The sequence below is a fragment of the Kogia breviceps genome, chromosome 8 (assembly GCF_026419965.1).
Source record: "Kogia breviceps isolate mKogBre1 chromosome 8, mKogBre1 haplotype 1, whole genome shotgun sequence".
Classification (NCBI taxonomy): Eukaryota; Metazoa; Chordata; class Mammalia; order Artiodactyla; family Physeteridae; genus Kogia; species Kogia breviceps.
The window spans coordinates 95,471,943-95,485,300 of NC_081317.1; the positions used below are offsets into that span (position 1 = coordinate 95,471,943).

At 41.4% G+C, this 13,358-nt stretch overlaps 1 protein-coding gene across 2 annotated transcripts in view; it reads left to right on the plus strand.

The window, feature by feature from the left end:
• Window positions 1-4,772: 4,772 nt before the first annotated feature.
• The window catches only part of SYK (spleen associated tyrosine kinase), a 93,455-nt gene continuing 84,869 nt past the window's right edge, over window positions 4,773-13,358 (plus strand). Inside the window, exon 1 of one of the 2 annotated variants that reach the window (XM_067039805.1) lies at window positions 4,773-5,039. The gene's annotated coding sequence lies outside the window, so the exon portion shown is untranslated. The remainder of the gene's footprint in view (window positions 5,040-13,358) is intronic. The other variant, XM_059071507.2, reaches the window with a different exon arrangement.

The following is a 13,358-nucleotide window of genomic DNA, read 5'->3' on the forward strand; positions in this document are numbered from 1 at the left end:
AAAAAATGGACCATGTTCGTGGATAAGAATATTTAATGTTGTTAAGATGGAAATGCTCCCAAATTGATCTACAGGGTCGACACAATCCCTATCAAACCCCAGCTTCTGTTTTTGCATAAATTGACAAGTTGATCCTAAAATTCATATAAAAAATGCAAAGGAACCATAACAGCCAAAGCAATCTTGAAAAAGAACAAAGCTAGATGATTCAAACTTCCCAATTTCCAAGTTTATTACAAAACTACAGTATTTTAGATTCTGTAGTTCTGGTGTAAGGACAGATACATAGATCAATGAGATGGAGTGGAGAGTCTAGAAATAAACCTTTATGTTGATCTTCAACAGGGTGTCAAGATAATTGTGGACAGAATAGTTGTTTCAACACCTACTGTTGGGAAAACTGGATATGTGCCTGAGAAAAAGCTGAAATTGGACCTTTGCCCCAAACTATATATAAAAATTAACTCAAAATGGATCTGAGACATAAAGGTATGAGTTACAACTATAAAAATCCGAGAGAAAAACATAGGAGTAAATCTTCAAGATCTTGGGTTAGACAATGGCTTCTTATATATACTACAAAACTACAAGCAAAAAAAGAAAAACTGGGAAAATTGAACTTCATCAAAATTAAAGACTTTTGTTTGGTATATGATACCATCAAAAAAGGGAAAAGACAACCCTCAAAGTGGGATAAAATATTTGCAAATCTTATATCAAATAAGGGACTTGTATCCAAAATATGTAAAGATCTCTTACAACTCAATAATAAAAATGAGTCAACTGAAAAGTGGGCAAAGGATCTGAATAAACGTTTCTCCAAAGAAGATATACAAATGGCCATAAAGCACATCAAAAGATTCTTAGCATTATGACATAAAGGAATGCAAATCAAAGTCACAGTAGGATACCACTTCACATGCACTAGGGTGGCTATAATCAAAATGACAATTACATGAGCTGATAAGGATGGAGAGAAATTGGAACCCTCTCACATTGCTGGTGGAAATCTAAAAAGGGTAAAGCCACTTTGTTGGGTTTTTTTAAATTGAAGTATAATTGATTTACAATGTTGTATTGGTTTCTGGTGCACAGCAAAGTGATTCAGTTATACATATATATTGATTTTTATATTCTTTTCCATTATGATTTTGTACAGGATATTGAATAGTTCCCTGTGCTATACAGTAGGACCTTGTTGTTTATTTATTTTATATATAGTAGTTTGTATCTGCTAATCCAATACTCCTAATTTGTCCCTCCCCCACCCTCTTTCCCCTTTGGTAACCATAAGTTTGCTTTCTATGTCTGTGAGTCTGTTTCTGTTTCATAAGTAAGTTCACTTGTGTCATATTTTAGATTCCACCTATAAGTAATATCCTGTGGTATTTGTCTTTTTCTGTCTGACTTACTTTACTTAGTATGATAATCTCTAGGTCCATCCATGTTGCTGCAGATGGCATTATTTCCTTCTTTTTTATGGCTGAGCAGTATTCCATTGTGTATATATACCACATTTTCTTTATCTGTTCATCTGTTGATGTACATTTAGGTTGCCACCATGTCTTGACTATTGTGAATAGTGCTGCCATGAACATTGGTGTGCATGTATATTTTCAAATTATAGTTTTCTCCAGGTATATGCTCAGGAGTGGAATTGCTGGATCATACAGCAACTCTATTTTTAGTTTTTAAGGAACCTCCATACTGTTTTCCATAGTGGGTGTACCAATTTACATTCCCACCAACAGTGTAGGAGGGTTCCCTTTTTTTCTGCCCCCTCCCTTGCATTTGTTATTTCTAGACTTTTTGATGATAGCCATTCTGACCAGTGTGAGGTGGTACCTCATTGTAATATTGATTTGCATTTCTCTAATAATTAATGATTCTGAACACCTTTCCACGTGCCTATTGGCCATCTTTATGTGGTAAAGCCACTTTGGAAAACAGTCTGGCAGTTCTTCAAAGTGTTAAACATAGAGTTACCATAGAACCCAGTAATTCCACTCCTAGTTTTATATCCAAGAAAAAAATAAAACATAAATCCACATGAAAACTTGTATACAGATGTTCATGGTAGGATTATTCATGAGTCAAAGAATATCCATTATCTAGAAAAAAATAAAGAACGCTTCCTCCTCTTTCACTCACACCTCCCTTCTACCCCTCCCCAGTAAAAAAAGGAAGGGGGAGAAATAAAAATGTAAGTTACCAATAGTAACCAAACAAGAAAAGGAGAAGTGCTTAACTGGATATTTAGGAAAGTGCTGGCTCATCTATAAAACAGAAGTTTGAAAGTATCACAGTGAGGTCATGTCCCCACCTCCCAAAAACTACATTTGTAAGTCTACAAAATCCTGATAATTCTCTCTCAAATCTTGAGAGAAGAAAAAGGTGTAATTACAATCTAAACCATCAATCAAACTTGAAGGTAGAAACTTTGGGGATATGGAAGATCTTTAAAATACCTACTTCTACTTCCCTTATCTGGGATTCACATCCCAGTTAGTGGTCAGCTAGAATTCTAACCACATTGGAGGCCACCACTACATGGCTTCTCTTACCAGTGGCAACATACCCACCCCAGGTATTGATAATTAACATAGGGATGTTAAATATGGACTCTCATTGGGAATATTAGGGCATTAGAAATATATGATTGCCTAAAGTATTTTAAAGACACACTTCACCTTGTGGAGTCCTATGAACTGTAACGTATCTACTTGTTAATACGTTTTTAAAAAAATAAATATCTGTGTACAGGAATAAAATACCTACTTCTGCTTCTCAGGAAACTCCTGAAGATTGTGTTCCACCAAAATGATGGAGTGAACTAAGAGAGAGAAAGAATGGAATACAAAAAACACGGCCTCAAAAGATTAAAAGAAATGTAAATGGAAGCACAGAGCATAAGAAATGAATGCTTGAGAAACAGTAACCATCAGCTGACCAAAATTGTGCCCAAATTTCCAGCCCAGATTCATATCACCTAGGTGGTTCCAAAACACATAAGCTGGGAATTTACCTTAAATTGTCCAAACACCAGTTGCACCCTAGGCTTCTGACAGAAGCAAAGGCAAATTCTTTCTGAAAGAAAGTACCTTCTCCCTAGGCCTCAATTAATCTCCACAAATAATTTTTTAAGTACAATGAGTGGCTCACATCCAATGTAACCAAATACACAGGGAAGCCAGGCACCATGAGCAAGAACCAATGGTAACACTCAGACAACATAAATATACATTAAAGACTTCATAAGGTGAAATTAACACAGCAAAACCACATATAAAATATATATTTACTATTTTCAAAGAAATATAAAAATAAAGGACCTCCAGGTAACAGGAGACTTTAAAAAGTAAAGGTGTCAGGAGTCCCTGAGACCCTCTGGGTGCAGGGCTTTGTTAGGAAGCCTTCCTAACAATGCATATAATCACAGCTAAGATTTATTTCAATGAAAGATAAAAAGCGAAGTCAGCAAAAGGAAATGGCACATGGGGTGAAGGAAGAAAGGCTGGGAGAAATGTGTGTTGACTTTTAGGGGGATTCTTTTTCTAGGCATTTGTGTGATGATTTTAACATTTAAAAAAATCATTAAAAGCATACTAATTAACTTTCAAGATGACTCAAAGATGGGAAGGACTGCAGCAATGCTAAAGGGTGGCTTAGAGATGGATCCAAACCTCCATCTCATCTCCCATTAGCATTCCCTAAGGAAACGTTGTAATCTTAGTAAAAGCAAGACAGATCACCCTCCTGCCCATTTCCAATAATATTGCCAGAGGATCTGCAGCCTCTGTTTAGACAACAATGGATATTTCACTGGTTAATTGCAGTAAAATTAAGTCCAGTGGTTAACAAATATAACCATAATAAAAATCTTTCACTTGGAATAAAAATTTAGTGGCAAAAATAAATGGAAGAGAATGTCCCAGTGGAAAATGCTGAGGGGCTCCAACCGAGTGTAAACGCTTCCTATCACGTTATTTTTCTCCATGGCAATTATAATCTAACACTATATATTTTATTTTATTGATTGTATTTCGGTTCAGGTACAGCTTTTTAAAACAGGCACTGTTAGCCACTGTTACCAAGATTGTGAGGGGCTTGAAACTGTTTTATGGGAAAATTTTAAAGAGGGTTAACAGAAAAAAGGGGGGAGGGGAACCACGTAGGTGTTTTTAAACTATTTTAAAGACTACGGAGAAGGATGAAACTTTAATTAGGATGAAACAGAACCGTTCGTGGGTAAGAAGGAAGCAAGTTTAACTCACTGTCAAGAACCTTGTAATAATGAAAGCCCTCAGAAAACTGCCTTGTTGGACAGGCTGGTCTCACCCAAAGGTGCGCTATAAAATCTGAGGTTCACCTAAGGCAGAAGCCACCTGGCAGGATGACAGAGGCCTTCTGATCACCAGTCAGCAGAAGCGTCTTGGGTTGGTGACTGGGAATACCGGCACAGTGAACAAGATTCTCTTCCCAAGCAATTGCACCGCAAATGAGCGTGCTCCTGAGTGCCTGTCGGTCCTTCGAAGGATCAGGCAGCAGGCAGGCCAGGTGGCAAGAGGCTCCTGTTGTTGGCCGCGCGCCCTTTTTTGGTATGAAGCCCCCTTGTCCGGGCCTTCTGCGCCCGGGAATTGGCAAGGAGTGCCCACCCGGCTCCTCCCTCTTCTCCCCTCCGGCCTCCCGCCTCGTAGGTCAACCCCGCGGGCTGGGTTCCCGCGCGCTCTGGCCGCCGCTGCCCTGCCCTGGGCGCTGGGGGCGCACATGGCACACTGGGCGCTCGAGGCGCAAGGGCGGCGGGGCGGTCCCGGGGCGGTGGAGCGCGGCGGCCGGGAGGAAGTGCGGGGCCTGCCCGGGAGCGTTAAGGAAGTTGCCCAAAATGAGGAAGCGCCGTGCACTAGGCGACTGAGGCGACTCCGGCGGCGGGAGCAGCGAGGAGGAGGGGGCTGCTCGGCCCTGCGCCCAGAGCTGCCCCCTCGATCACGCCAGTCCGGTTCCCGGAGACCCGCGCCCCGCCCTAGACTCACCTGACTCAGGTAGGTGTGGCCGCGCGCTCTCTCCGCTTGACGCACCTTTAGGCTCGGGAAGGCGGCGTGAAAGTGGAGAAGGCGCCGCGAGAGGGGAGGATGCGGCCCTATCTCCTTGGCCGGCACAAGGTCTGTGCGCCTATACAAACCCAGACGGGTACGCCTAGGGCCCTCCTGCTTTGAAAATCGGAGGGAACATTTGATAAAATTTTTCGACTGAAAACTAGTCAGTTGTGCCAGCTTTTCTCCTAAAACTAGTTGGTGCCTCTTGGGGTCCAGCTTTTGTACGGGGAGCCGGGCCCGTGGGTGGGGGCCTGTGCCGAGACGCCAAAACTTCAGGTGCTGTCGCGAGCGCAGGAAGTGCGGAAGCGGCTGCGTCCTGGGAGATTTAGCTGGAGTCAGCAGGCACAAGAAACTCCGTGTCAGGTCTCGGAGAGGACACATTTTCGTTTGGCCATTTACAGAATCCGCTGGAAAATTCCACTGTATTTGTCGAAGTGGCTCAATGTAGGGATGTTCATATGCCTGCAAAGGTTTTATTCATGCTTTTACTACAGAAAGAAAGCAGTTGCATAAAACTATGAAAGTTTCTGAACCACTACGAAAATGTAGCATGATTGCCTTTATTTTCACATTTTCTTGGTAAAATAACTTCATCAGCCAGTGAATGACTTGAAGAGCAGGGAAGTTTTGTGTAGTAAAATGTGAGTTTGAGTTAAAGATATTTTTGGCCATGTGGCTTCAAAACCTCAAACCTACCTAAATAACGATACAAAAGCGATTTTTTTGGTTTGTTTGAATATCAAGAACTAGCAAGACAATCATTGGAGAAGTTAGAGTTTCAATCTTTTGGCTGTTTGAGGTGCAGTTGCTTGGGAAAGAGAATCTCATTCACGGTGCAGAGGCTTCCCAGTCATTAACCCAAGACGTTCCCGACTGGTGATCAAAAGGCCCATGCCATCCTGCCAGGTGGCCTTTGGAAACAGGATTGCCGGTGCGTTTAATGAGTTTGCCTGACTTGCCAAAGATTCCCGTTTAACCCAAGTAAAGCTGTTGACTGGAATTGTTCATTTTCTTAAACCCTGGAGGCATTTCAGTGTGTAATTAAAAGACTTGGAGATGTAGTTTAAAGACGTGGAGATTCAAATTGTCACATCTGAATCTTCACGTTAAAAAAGAAACATCATGGGATGATGGAGAATTCCTGAAAGAAATGGAATTGATTCTAGTATTTGTTTTCTTTGTTTTAGTAAGAACAAATCCATTGCTATCACACAGGTGGCATTTTACTTAAATGCAATTTAATTCACTGATGTGCATACCACGCCTCCCTCTCCCTGCAAAAAAAAAAAAAAAAAAGCCAAACTGTGTGTGGATATGTTTGTCTTTGAGGTAAAAGGTTTAAATACTTGTAAAGTATTAGGTATTTTAAGTGAGAAATCTTGTCTACCAAAACTGTTTTATCAGGGCTTCCCTGGTGGCGCCGTGGTAGGGAGTCCACCTGCTTATGCAGGGGACGTGGGTTCCTGCCCCGGTCTGGGATGCAGAGCGGCTGGGCCCGTGAGCCATGGCTGCTGGGCCTGCGCGTCCGGAGCCTGTGCTCCGCAACGTGAGAGGCCACCGCAGTGAGAGACCCGCGTACAGCAAAAATATATATATATATATATTTTTTTTAAATCAAATTATTTTGTTCTGTCTACATCAAACTTTTGATCTGTTTAGGGAAATTTTGCAGTAAAATAGAAACATTTATATTCTTTGTATTTGGAGTGCTTCAATATGTAGGATTTTATAAATCATCTTAATAACCAGAATGTTTTTAATGTTTTAAGCCAAGGATAAAAGTGAGGTATATATTTTGGCTCTTTACCTTTCCTGAGGGATAAAATTGTCAGAAAGGTCATTTTATCGCTAGATTTGCATTTCAGAAATAACTTACCTTAGCCTTCTTTAGGTTCATATTTAGTATTCTAAGTGCAGGTCTGATTTCTCTATTAAACCAAAGACTTCTTAGTAGGACATCACTTAGCACATAGCATATCCTAATCATTATCCAAAACCCTTGTGCCAAGATATGTTTTGGAATTCAGGATTTTTGAGAATTTAGAATTCAAATTTAGAATCTGAATTTCAGCCTTGAGAAAGATATTTCTCAGGATTTAGAAAGGTCTGCATACATACTGATGCCATATGTTACACACCAACACAGCCTGGGCAGCATCCTATAATCCCACACGTTAATATTTCTGCACAAACAGTGTGAAAAGTCTCACTAAGTGGAATAAAGAGAGGCTACAAATAGCTGTGTGTCAATGTCACTAAATGAGGTTCCCTATAAAACTCACCAAAAAACCTTGTTTTTCAGTGGTTTTTGGAGTTAGGGCTATGGGACTGATTCTGTTTTAGATTCTGTCAAGCTACTGTTTGCTTTTGAAAGCAAATTACATTTCTACTGCCCAACAACTCACACTTTCCAGTAATTAGATGGGTAGTTCCCCCCTTTCCAGGAAGCCTGAAATAGCAAGACTTCCCTGAGTTTTCAGTGTTAACAATCAAAATACAGATCCTCCAATTGAGAATAGGATGTTTCATCCTTACTGAGAGACTTTCCAACAGCAAAGTTTCTGACAGTCTGATTCTAGAGAAAGAAGGCAGTAGTTACTTAAAGAAGGGCTATTACCACCCTTCATAGCTACAGCATGGCCTTGGAAGAAATACTGTTTCCTGTTCACTTTGCAGCTTGTTCTATCTCTGTCTGTTATCTGTACCTAAGGAATGGCCGGGTACTTTGTACAATCTGAGCTAATTTTTGCTTTCTCAGCTTTTCACCAAATAGATATTTTTTCGAACGATTTCCTAACTTACCACCACCCTGCCCCCCCAACACTTTCTTCCACTTCTGGATTGATTTAGCTGCAAATGAGTGGAGAGAAAATTAGGAACTTAGGCCTTTGGGTAAGAATTTAAAAAAAATGTCTGCCCACTGAACATTGCTTTTCTTTTACAACAGTTGAAATCAAAAAGCAGAGTCTTAAAGAGAGATTGAAATTAAATTGCCTGACTTAATTATATCTTACCATCTTACTCTTCTACCTTGGAAATGAACAAGTTGGGTTTTCTTTTTTTTCCACTCAGAAAAAGAGAGTTTTTTTAAACTGAGGAATTGTAGGAAGATTAAAAAAACTAGAATGATTGGATTTTAAAGGAAAACTTTATTCATTCATTTTGACTTTATATTAGCAGGAAAATTTTCTACTAGCTTATAATTTTGTCTGGCAAAATGTTAGCCTGCGTCAGTTTGAATTTTTTTTTTTTTTTTTTTTTTTTTTGCCTTTAAGAGTTATGTAAGTTTTGCCCTATGAATCCTGAAAGGTGGTTGCATTGGAATCTTAAGTATAGTCAAATTTAGCCACTGCCAAAAATACCAGTAGAAGGAAGAATATTTAGTTTCTATTGTAGTGGGTTTAACAAATCAAAAATGACTCTTTCTTGATTCTTTTATTTCTGGGAAACTGTGTATTTGTTTTGGTGGCTGCCAGAGGCTGATGATGGGAAGAGGAAGGTGAGGATGATTTAGAATATTGTTAACACCTCAATTACTAAGGGGGATATACTGAAAGCTTTTATGATGGACAGTATCTGGTAAGCAGCATCCTCTGTCCTGGGGGTACCTGGCTCTGACCCTGGAGTCCTGGCTCCTGAAACTGGAGAAGGCAGTACCCCTCAGTGCTGTGCTGGAGCCCTGGAGGGGAGCACAGATGTGGGAGGACACTGGGCTTCCAGATTGGCATGCTGAGTGTCACATATTTGATCTGAGCAGAGGCTGGGCAGGCAGCAGGATTGACAGGAGAGTGTAGGGCTGATGTCAGGGTCAGTGAGGCTCAGGCCTGGATACAGTCAATGGGGGGAGTGTGGAAGGAAGGAAGAGGGCCAAGGGCGAAGTGTTAGGAAAAGTCACAATTTAAATATTGGTTTGTTTAGTTATACTCAGAATGGCTACAAAGAGCATTTGAATGTCCAACAATTAACCTCCTACATTCCCACTCCATCTCTGTCTTAATTGCTAAATCTTCATGCTGTCTTGGTCAGCCCAACAAGTTATTAAATCTATCCGTTTCTGTTCACTTGTCATGGAAATCTTTTGGTGCGACCAGAGTTAATCTGTCTGTTTATTTAATTTCAATTTATAACAATACCTTCCAGTGCTCTAGTACTGCTCCCCCAAAGCAATCTTTTAATCTTTATAGCTCTTTCTTCTAGAATTTTCCTTCTTATTTCCTGATGTTATGTTCACTTGTGCTGTTTTTTTTTAATGTATCAGTTTTAGACAATGTCTCCTGACTTCCTACTCTGAGAAATAAGTGCATAGCAGTCCTAGACTCTTATTACCCAGGATAATCTTTCTATAATTTAGGGTTAAGATGCTATTTGGTGTTTGTTTACCTTGTTGTGGTTATATTTACTGCTAGAGCGCAGTATATAATATAGTTCCATTTTCTTTCATTTACTCCATGTTGTTTTTCCTGGTGTAAACTCTTGTTTCATTTTTTTGTTTCTCAGTTGGTCCTGTGCCTGTTACAATGATCTCCCCAACTCTCTGACACAAAGCTAAACACCCCCCCCACACTTGACTCAGTTTCCCACTGAGTCAAATATACCAAGCAACCTATCAGTTCCATTTCTCTCTTTTTCTGGAACCCTCTGCCTCTTTATGCCAGTCTGACGGTGTCTTTTCAGTCTTGCTACACACCTATTAATAACTGAAGCATATTTGGGGGAGTTGGTTAACTAAATATATTTCCTGCAAGTTGCTGCCCTGTATACTTTTTGGAGTCTTAACATAACTCTTATCAACATTCATGTAGCTTTCAAATCCATTGTAAATCCATTGTCATAATTGTTGAAAACATTTTCCCCAAACTTTTAATTTCTATGATATTTGCTTATTTATATAACTTATTACTTTTTGTAGCTTTTGGAACTTTTATAATTTCTCCTGTCAGGACATATTCTGAATCATGCTTCGCGAAAGATTACTTTTAGCTCCAATTTAGCAGTTAGCAGCTATGTTTTAAATCAGTCTCAGCGTCACCTCTGTATTTGCTCTGACCCTGATGGTTTATTATCTGATTGATGGAAATAAGTATTTTCCTGGGACTGGGGAATCCACAGGGCTTTAATCAGATGGCCAGCCTTGATTCCCTGGATTTCTGAAGTGGGTGCTGTGCAATTTTGAATGGTATTCCCGAGGAAGCTTTCCTTGTTCAAGTGAGTGAAATGAGAGACAGAATAAAGTTGAGTAAGCAGGGTAACTGTTGTGGGCTTGTTCAGAGCTGTTGTGCAGATGTTGTGCATGGTCAGGACATACGTCACTGAACTCCTACAACCCTGTGGTCATAGGATGCATTGGTTCTTAGAGCACTTTGGGGACCAGGACTTCCAAAGTCCACTTTGGGAAACACTGGGTAACCTGCTGCCCCTTTAAAAGATCCTTGGGCTTTGCTTAGGCGGAGGCAGAATGCCTCTTAAATGCTTAGCGTATTTTTTTAAATTAATTAATTTATTTTTTGGCTGTGTTGGGTCTTCGTTGCTGTGTACAGGCTCTCTCTAGTTGCAGCGAGTGGGGGCTACTCTTAGTCGCGGTTTGCGAGCTTCTCATTGAAGTGGCTTCTCTTGTTGTGGAGCACGGGTCCTAGAGCGCATGGGCTTCAGTAGTTGTGGTGCTTGGGCTCAATAGTTGTGGCTCGTGGGCTCTAGAGCACAGGCTCAGTAGTTGTGGCACATGGGCTTAGTTGCTCCACGGCACAGGGGATCTTCCCGAACCAGGGCTCGAACCCGTGTCCCCTGCATTAGCAGGCAGATTCTTAACCACTGCACCACCAGGGAAGTCCCAAAATGCTGAGAATATTTGAATCACTTGATTGCCCTAATGCTTCAAAGTCACAGTCACTGAATATTTTTATCAACAGTGGTTGAGAGTAAGGGGGCTGAGGTCCCACTGGGTTCAAATCCCACTGTGTTTTCAAGCTACTGCTTTTAGTTTTTGTAGATGGAAGGATTGCAGAGGATTTCACTGTGATGTACGGTGGAGATCATGCGTGCAGTGCCCATACCTGGCCTGTGGTTAGAACTGGTATAACTGTCACAGTCTCTCCCAGGTGGGTGGCTTTGGGAGTCTGCCCCTGTAGTCTTGTCTGGAGGCTAATAAGAGCAGTCCCAAATAGGTCACAGATGAGTAAGTACTGTCTCTGAAGTTAGTTTCTCTGACCTCCAAGATGGAAGAACTTTCTATCACTTTCTTTTTGAAAAGTGTTAAATTGCATAACTGATGTCTAAGTACATATCCATTGGTGAAGAATTCAGATATAATAGGCAACATTGAAGCCCTCCTTAACCACCACCCTCAGCCCCAGCCCATCCCCACTGAGGGAGGGCAACTTGGTGCATATTCTTCTAATCTTTCATCCTGTGCATTCATGCATGTGTATATATGTGTGTATTTTTAGACGATGTAGTGTTGGTGGTGGTATGTGTGTGTGTGTGTGTGTGTGTGTGCGCCTTCTTAATACCAATATCATCCTGCAACTTTCTTTTTTGAATCAACAGGATTGGGGGAGCCCTTCCTATCAGTGATCATCATGCTTTATTCCAGGGTGAAAAATATGATTGTTTATTGATAGACATTTAGGATATTTTTCTAATTTTTGATACTGTAAACAAAGCTGCAGGGAATGCACTTTTTATTTCATTCTTTCCCTCTGTTTTACCCTTTTCATTGCATTTCATGGAACTGACAGGTTAATCACTTTCTCAAGAAAGATCTTCAGCCCTGTCCATCCTGTTATTCAGGCCATCTATTGAGTCATTTATATTTTAGCAAGCACAGAAGGTAGTTAATTATTTATTTTTTAAGTGATACATTAGGCTCTTGCCTAATACGTGTTTTTACTACTGGTTCCAGCATAGATGTTCTCTTCTTGCTCCATGACCTCTGTCTTCTTTGACACCTATTCATCTGTTTGCCCATTGGGTACCTTCCTTTGAGCAGTTAGCTTTCCTGATGTGCTTGGTACTTCTAGGATGTATGCTGGTCTTGTTTTTGAGGTGTCCTAGGAGTTAGTCTTTTAGTGTTGTGTGTGTTGCATGGCCGTCTTGTAACCTGTCCCCCATGAGATGTGAGGAAGGTGAGACGTGAGCAGGGCAGGATGAGCCAGTAACCAGTGGGGCGGGGGGAGGGGTGCAGGTGCTCTCTGTTCTTCATGGATGTGGCCATACCCTGCCTCTCCAAACGCACGTCTTTCCTATAGAGGGACTCCTGTTGCTCTTAGGGATGCTGGCAGCTGAGGAGTTGGAGAGGGCTTGGCTGTCTGCCTGCTTCCCGCTCTGCTTCTCCCTCACCCCATCCCACCCAGGCTTTGTCATTTCCAAGGCACCACACCCTTGTCTCTTCGCAGCCATCCCCAGCCGCCTGCACTTAGGCTGTGGTTTCCCTCTTCAGTTTGAGCCCATCTTGCTTTGCTTCCTTCAACGATAGCAGTAGTTTCCAGCCCACTAGTAATATGCCTCCTTTGGTCCCCAGCGTGGTTATGGATTTAGAGTCTATGTTATTGTTTTCAATGCTGTTTCTTTTCTTTCTCTGCATTTATAGCTGCTGTATTTACTTGAAGGGGTAGTCCACCACTTCCTTTTTTTCTTTTTTTTTTAGCAACACCAATCAGCTGATGGTCATAGCTGTGAAGGAAGTGACAGGAAGGAGGAGGGAGAGGAGCTCTCGAGAGCACGCATGAATGGCAGGCTTGGGGCTTCTTTGGTCTTCACTGTTGCCCTGGGAGCTGGGCCAGCCATCCTGTAGCTTAGGCAGGAAGTATGTCCAAGGAGAGGGCCGCAGTGGTCAAGTCTGTACTGATTATTAGGAAATTGCTAGTCCCAAATCATAAGTTTCTTAGAAACATGTTTAAGGATGCCAGGGATATTAGAGGGAGAAAGGATCTTGGAGAATGTCTAATTCAACCTGCTGGTAAGCAGTGAGGCCCAGAAAGGTAAAGTGACTTTCACTTATCCAGCTGCTAAGTGATGTTGCTGTGATTCGAAGCCGAAAACCCAGGTGTTTCTAATCCAGGACCAGAATTCCTATCCACTACTCCAATGAGGAGCAAAAAGGGACCTGCCATCATGCCTGGTGGTGAGAAGATTTCAAGTCCTATCAGTGGAGACAGGAGCCTCAGAAGGCAGCCGGAGGACATAAGCCCAGTTTGATGTGTCGATTTCACTCTTTTACCAGGAGTTTTAGAAAACTTATTATCTTTATAGCTTTGTGTTGAGAAATTA